The 7500-nt window shown below is 32.9% G+C and overlaps 1 protein-coding gene across 3 annotated transcripts in view; it reads left to right on the top strand.

Moving 5' to 3' along the window:
• The window catches only part of LOC137646039 (EF-hand calcium-binding domain-containing protein 14-like), a 444979-nt gene that overhangs the window by 212892 nt on the left and 224587 nt on the right, over window positions 1–7500 (top strand). The window lies entirely within an intron of this gene.

The raw sequence follows: 7500 nt of genomic DNA, 5'->3' as shown, positions 1-7500 counted from the left end.
GTAAGGGGGAATGTAGATAATGGTAGGGGAGGACGGGAGAGGGAGGGCTCGGAAAAGGTGGGAGAGGGTTGGTTAGGGGAAGAATGATGAGGAGAGAAGGATATTCTGTTGGTAGGTTCGTATGGGATCCTGGCTCGGAAGAGTTATGCAGAGAGGATCGTCCTGGAGATATCAAGGAAAGAGGCAAGGGAAAAAGATTGGGCCTCTTGAATACATTTGTTTGAAGCTGACTTGGACGGACTGGGAGAATTCCCATGTTTGTTAAGTATCGAGAGGCGATCCTTTTGCTATCTTTAACATTATTCCTGTTTTTCTTTCCTGCTTTCATCTTTAAATGCATAGCAATGTATGGTTTAATGGCACTTATAAATTACGATAAGCTTAGTGAAAAATATACGACAGGTGACCTTTTGCTATGAAGGTTATTGAAATACAGTTTCTATGAGCTGTATCCTTTTGCAGGCATTCCTTGTAACAATTATTACAATTATTAGTCCTTTATTATCCTTGTATATTAAGCCAATTGGAATGAAATACAACACGTTTGTTGTACCTCTTCATTGGTGACGGGGAGGAGAATTTCAAGAATAATCTTGATTTACCTCACAAAAGAATCTGTTGAATCGACAATCTTCCAATAGCATTTTCCAATCATTTCCCCCCCTCCCTTTTCTGCTCTATATCTGTAGTCTCTGCCTCACTTCCTCCTTCTCAGTCCCCTTTCTACCTGGACCTTCGCTTCAACGGAAACACGATGACATTTTTCCCTCTTATATTCCAACAGGAATTAGATGATCGTCGACGACGTTTGGACGAGGAGTTCTCTTCTTTGACCTTCATGAGGAGAGAGAGAGAGAGAGAGAGAGAGAGAGAGAGAGAGAGAGAGAGAGAGAGAGAGAGAGAGAGAGAGAGAGAATCACTGATGTATCTTGCATTTCGTCTATTCTAGTTTTCAGTAGTGTATTGTATTACCACATGAAAACTCCATTTTCTTTCTTGGAATTAGATTAAGCCGCCACAACTTCAGCTTTGAAACTTGAGGATTTGTATCAGATAAAGGTTACTTCAGACTCTTGGTCGACATATTATGATAAAACCTACTATTTCGCGACCATACAGGATGTCTGAAGTTGTGAAGGCTTTGCAGCACATCACATATTCATTAATGTTCAATTCTTTTAAAACATTATTCGTTACAGAATTAATTCTGAAAATTTAAGATGCCATCGTAATTATTAAATTAAGCACTGTTTTCCAAATTATTATCAATATCCTGTTCTTCTTGTATCGTATTATGCAATGACACTTTCTAGTAGGTCATATTTTATACTTTAGCTAATCACATAGGTGGGTTCCACATTAGTGGGGCCTCCGTGGTGCACTGTGTACGGTATTAGAGTGTCCTGGCGTTTATCCTTGAGCCCCAACTGTAGTTTTTTCTGCCCTTTCTTCTTTTTTCATTTTAGTATTTTCTTCATTAAATTTGCGTTTTTCCTATTTTCACCTATCGTATCATAACGAGTCCTGCTGGGAGCCGAGAACATTTAAAATGCATCAGTGGTCTCGTTAACTGATATTGATAATTATAGTAATAACAATAATCATGATAATAACAATGCCCTGAATAACGATGGTTTTTTTATAAAGCTCTTGTTTTTTTCGTTGGCATTGGGGTGACTTGTCGATGCGTAACTGTTGACTCTAGAAAGTATATCTGATAAAGGCGATCCGAGAAGGGTAAGTTGCTGGCTACAAGGACATTTAATCAATTTGATGAACAAAATACAAACGAAGATTCTACTATAATGGTCTCGTAGTATATGGCAAATTATCAGTCTTGTAGTGAATATAGCTCACTAGTACGGATAAATTTTTTTTTTTTTTTTTTTTTTTTTTTTTTTTTTTTTTTTTTTTTTTTTTTTTTTAGTTGGGTTTGCTATTATAGTAATTGACATGATGTACATTTCAGAGAAAATAGCCCTTTATTTTCAATTTTTTTTTAATCCTTTATTTTACATCTAAAACATATTTTCTTCTGTCTATAAAAATGAACATTTAGTAATGGTAAACAAATGCTTAGTTTTCATTGCGTATATTTCTGAATTGAAAACCTGAACACTGGAAAGAAGTAAAACAGGGTATTGAAAGAAATTGAAATTATGCTTTATATTATTGCATTTTACTCACGTAGTTTGCATACACGAATTTGCGAAATTTTCTTCATGTGTGCAAGAATCAAAAGAATTGATACGCTTCTTCTTCTTCTTCTTCTTCGAAAGAAAGAAAGAAAGAAAGTAAGGAAGAAAATGTTCGATTATGATTATATGTTTGTGTATTTTATTGTTCTTTTATTTACCTTTAGATTTTTCTCTTTAATTCGTTGATTTTTTTTTTTACATCGCAGTTAGTTTGTTCTAAAACTCCCTAATTGGTGAGCCATCAATTAGTTAGCAAAATAGGATTATCTCTTTCACTCTCTCACTTTCTAATTATCATTAATCGTTTTATAGGCTTATGAAAATATGCTTTCTCCTATTTTCGCCTGGTGTAACCTAGGAAAAATTATGTTCTCTATCTCTCATTTTCTCACACTTTCAGCTTTATTTCACAAAGTTTGTTTTATGGAAATTTAAATTACTTGGATTTCTTCGTTCTGAAGTTTTAAGAATCATTGATATCCTTTGTCTCTCTTCTCTTTTGTTTTTATTCCAACGAGTCTGTTGTTAAAGGCTTTCGGGAAGATGTATTGCTTTCATTGCTTTGGTATGCATTTGCATGGTTATTGCTTCGCTGTTTAAATCAGCACGAGTTCGGCCAGATGATCCAGTTTGCTATTCGTGATGTAGGCTCATTTGTGTACGTACATTCTAAAGAAGAAATTGTGCGCGTGTGAAATGTATGTTTGAAACTAACAAATTTAATTACTTGGATATATAAGACTCCGTTGGCACATTAGCCCAAATATAAATGCGTTAGACTGCACCCCTTGCCTACATGTCCATCCACCGGTTATTCTTAACAGCATTTGTTAGGGGCAATAAAAAGAACGTGGTGCTTGCACCCTCACTCCTAAGTATTTACTGAGATACCAAAGGACTGAGCTCTTCTTGCACCACCCTCTTTAAGGGCGAAAAGGTGAATGGTGGTAAAAAAAGAAAAAAATATATACTTATATATATATATATATATATATATATATATATATATATATATATATATATATATATATATACTGTATACAGATATATATATACGTATATATATATATATATATATATATATATATATATATATATATATATATATACATGTCAGTCCACACTGGCAAACTTTCTTAGTTCGTCAATCCATCGTCTTTTCTTCTCCGCTTCTTTTGCAATTCCTAGGGACCCATTCTGTTATTCTTAATGTCCATTTATTATGTGTCCTTCTCATTATATGTCCTGCCCATGTTCATTTTGTTCTCTCATGTTAGAATATCCTCAAATTTAGTTTGCTCTCGTATGTGTGTTGCTCATTTTCAGTCTCATTATTCTTTCCATAGCTCCCTAAGTTGCCACTAGCTTAAATTCTAAGACTTTAGTAAGGCTCCAAGTTTCTGATGCATAAGTTAAAACTGGTAGGAGCATCGCATTAGATACTTTTCTTTTTAGAGAAAGAGGAATTTTACATTTCATATTCTCATTTTATTTTCCAAAAGCTCCCCATCAAATGCTTATCCTTCTGTTGATTTCAGTCTCATGTCATATATATATATATATATATATATATATATATATATATATATATATATATATATATATATATATATATATATATATGTGTGTGTGTGTGTGTGTGTGTGTGTGTGTGTGTGTGTGTGTTTGTGTGTGTATACACACATATACATGTATACATATATATATATATATATATATATATATATATATATATATATATATATATATATATATATATACACACGCAGGTCAAAGTGTGATTGAATTAAAACTACTTTAATAGACAATGAATGTAGGAAGTTCAACACGGAAAGTGGGGTATGTAGTTACATCATTGTAATTGTTCCCGGAACATGAAGTACTTAAGTAAAGGGTACTGCCGTTATAATTGTTATTAAGGACGCTTAAAAACAGGGAGAACAGGTGATAGTTTTGCCTGGTCTTGTAACGTATAGAGAGGGAATAAGTATTTCCATTCATGCGTCAAAAACTTGTATGCATTTATGTGAAAAAGAAAATAGTTTCCCTGAATTTCATCTGAATTTATAGGTTTTGGACTCTCTTGAGTTTTCGCTTATATTTTTTAAGAGTAGCTGGTCATGAATAATGGCAGTGGTTGCTCTCAGAATATTTACTCTCTCTTAGGGGGGAGAGAGAGAGAGAGAGAGAGAGGAGAGAGAGAGAGAGAGAGAGAGAGAGAGAGAGAGAGAGAGAGAGAGAGAGAGAGTCCTATATTATATAGTCTCCCACAACGCTCGATTGCTTATTATTGCATGATGACTGTATGTGTATATATATATATATATATATATATATATATATATATATATATATATATATATATATATATATATACAGTATAAAGTGTATATATAATAAAAATATGTATATGTGTCTATATGTGGGTGTATGTGTGTATTTTTATACATATACAGTAAATATAAATATATATATATATATATATATATATATATATATATATATATATATATATATATATATATGTATATGTGTGTGTGTGTGTGTGTGTTTATGTGTATATATATATATATGTATATATATATATATATATATATATATATATATATATATATATATATGTATGTATGTATGTATGTTTATGTATATATGTGTATATATATATATATATATATATATATATATATATATATATATATATATATATATAATATTTATAGTGTTTTGAAGTATTATTTTGCGAAATATACAAGTCTCTCTCCAAGACAAGTACTTGATTGTGACAATTGAGGAAATCTTTAAACTCTGAAAACTGAAATTTTGGTGTTTTCGATGATAGAGATGAAAAAAAAAAATGTGATTTGAATGAACATTTTGCCTTGCGTTTTCTGTGTACGTCATTAAGAAAAAAATGACCCGTTTTTCTCACTAATTTTTCCAAAATAATAAAAAGTATTCGCTGCGGAAAAAAAATGAATGCGAATTGGTTGCGTTCTGATAATTTTTCTTTTTTTCTTTCTTTCTTTTTTAACAGGGCCATGAAAGCATGATTCATCAAAGATTTGTTTATTGCGAAATTTTTTGACAAGCAGAAACTTGCTGGCAATTTTATATTGGGTGTTTAGATTTTTAGTTTTTTTTTTCGATTTTGTTACTGTTAATTTTTGACAGCCATCGATGATGTGTCTTACCAAATTGATAAAAGTTGTTCCCAAATTAACTATCGAATACAACAAGGGAAATTGATTGTTGGGAAATTTCCTATCATTCTTTTTTGTAATAGATGTTTTTGCCCCAAGTTCACCTTTAAAATCCCTCTTCCGTCTTGTGAGTTGTCCACTTCAATTCTTATGGGGTCTAAGTATTCACCAATTTTTCTTCTCGTCCATTTGTTTGTTGTTTTCTTGTTGATCTTCCTATTGCTACTTCCATATTTGCTACTTTTATGTCTAACTGCCATTCGTCACAGACGGAAACAACCGTAATTTTTCAGGTTTGGCAATTAGCATCCCCGGCAACTTCCTTCACAAGGACTGTATCTGCTGTCCCCTTCTTTCATCAAAGTTTTAGCCAGATGCTTTTTCACTCTAGCCTTTTACCACGTATCAATTTGTATTATTCACATTTGGAGACTTTTTGCATCAAAGCTGCCCTCTTTGGTTTAGATTTAACAGTTCTTCAATTGACTTAGCCAGATGGCTTTGTCACTAACTGTCTGAATGGAAAGGCAACACTTTTGATAGATGTGTTTGGTAGTAGGCAACGTAATGAGAATATTGATCATCCCCATTCATGGTTTCCTGAGGCTAAACTAACTAGTTTAGCTTTTGGGTCCCGTGAAATTAAAAGGTTCTTACTTGACCTTGATGCTAATGGAAGAGTAGACCCAAAGGTCATTTTTTTTATTATTATTATTATTAAAGGCAGTTGACTTCATAACTGTCAAGTTGTCTGTTATTTTTCTCAAGTTAGCAAGAAGAGGCTCTTTATTCCTTTGTTGGAGAATTGTTAATGTTACCCTAGTACATAAATGTTTGTAGTAGCTCTAGTGCTGCTGATTACCGCCCAATTTTTATTACTGCCCTATTATCTATAGATTTTGAACCTCTTTTGGTAATCATCTTTTCCCTAATCTGCAGTTTGAATTTCAAAAAAGCCTGGAGCATGTGATGCACTTCTTACAATCTCCAATGCTGTACAGAAATCCCTACATTGTGGTCAGGAAGTTCGTAGGATTTGCCTTGATTTTAGTGCTGCCGTTGACCGTATTAATCATGGGGCCCTGGTTTTCAAGCTCAAAACAGTTGGTAGACTTGGGTCTTTCCTTAGCATCATTATTAAATTTTGAAGTATTAGATTGCAGAGAGTACTTGTTTATGGGCACCACAGTTACTATAGAAATATGATATATGGTGTTCCTAAGGGTAGTGTTCTCGGCCCGTTAATTTTCATACTATATACAAGATATGCGGTTTGTCCTCAAAAACAAACTCGTTGCATGTGCAGATGATGCTACAATCTTTCATTCAATTCCTTTTAGACCTATAGTTGCCGAAGCCCTTACTAGAGATCTAGCTAAAATTAGTGCTATGGTGCAAATTATAGGTTATGAAGTTGGGCCCTGCTAAAATTCAAAATAGGATTGTAAGTAGGTCCAGGACATGGGCTCCTCAACATCCAGATCTTTGTGTTGACGATGTCACTTTAACTATATATAATTCTTTAAAAATTCTTGATGTCTCTTAATTGCAAATTCACTTTTGACAAGCGCATTTCGGTGTGTTTCTTCTTCAATTACACAAAAAATTGGCTTATTGAGAAAGTCTTTTAATATCTTCGATGACCAGTCTATACTGAGGAAAGTTTTTGATTATTTCATTCTTCCTTGTTTCTTGTATTGATGGTCTGTCGGGTGTTCAGCTGCTAACTCTCATCGTAATTTGTTAGATTGAAACGTGCTGTCTATTAAATTCCTTATTCCTGATCGTGTTAAGAATTTCTGGCACCGTCGTTCAGATAGTTGCATAAGATTTTTTTTTTTTCATGATTCAGATCATTTATTGCTATCTTATCTTCGTAGACTGTACTACCCTTAACTTAGTTCTAGTTATGCTGTTAATTCTAACACCCATACCTTCTTCATCATTAGGTATTACTACACTAGAATTTTTATTCCAGATGTAGGCAGATTTTAGATTGATCTGCCTAATCAGGCAGTTTAATCACTGGAACTTCAGAATTTCAAACATTTTGTAAATGCTTTTCCGATGAGCAGGTTGACATAAGTCTTGTTTTATAGTTT

The sequence above is a fragment of the Palaemon carinicauda genome, chromosome 8, assembly GCF_036898095.1.
Source record: "Palaemon carinicauda isolate YSFRI2023 chromosome 8, ASM3689809v2, whole genome shotgun sequence".
NCBI lineage: Eukaryota > Metazoa > Arthropoda > Malacostraca > Decapoda > Palaemonidae > Palaemon > Palaemon carinicauda.
The sequence above is the reverse complement of the archived record's forward strand: the minus strand, read 5'-3'. Positions and strand labels throughout refer to the sequence as shown.